Source organism: Penaeus monodon, chromosome 31 (assembly GCF_015228065.2).
Source record: "Penaeus monodon isolate SGIC_2016 chromosome 31, NSTDA_Pmon_1, whole genome shotgun sequence".
Taxonomy (NCBI): domain Eukaryota; kingdom Metazoa; phylum Arthropoda; class Malacostraca; order Decapoda; family Penaeidae; genus Penaeus; species Penaeus monodon.
The window spans coordinates 11,332,959-11,333,228 of NC_051416.1; the positions used below are offsets into that span (position 1 = coordinate 11,332,959).

A 270-nucleotide genomic window follows, 5' to 3' on the forward strand; every position below is an offset into this window, starting at 1 on the left:
GTATACTAATGTAAAATACCAAAGTATGGACTAAATATAATGCAAAACTAAAGTAAACTTTAAAATCATTACAAATATTATTCATAACATCTATTCACATATAAATAATTACTTTTTCAAGATAATTCAAAATAAACAAATTTGGGGGAAAGTAACTTGAATGGGAGGAAAACACCTCAAAATATTGATAGATAACTTGCATTACTCTTTAAGTCCAAAAGTATTCAAATAAGTCCTTATAGACACAGAGTGAGATGTAATCAAATTCTG

The 270-nt window shown here is 25.6% G+C and overlaps 1 protein-coding gene across 1 annotated transcript in view; it reads right to left on the reverse strand.

Moving 5' to 3' along the window:
• LOC119592889 (cyclin-G-associated kinase-like) overlaps positions 1–270 on the reverse strand; it is a gene marked incomplete in the record, with an annotated part of 28,823 nt that overhangs the window by 20,403 nt on the left and 8,150 nt on the right.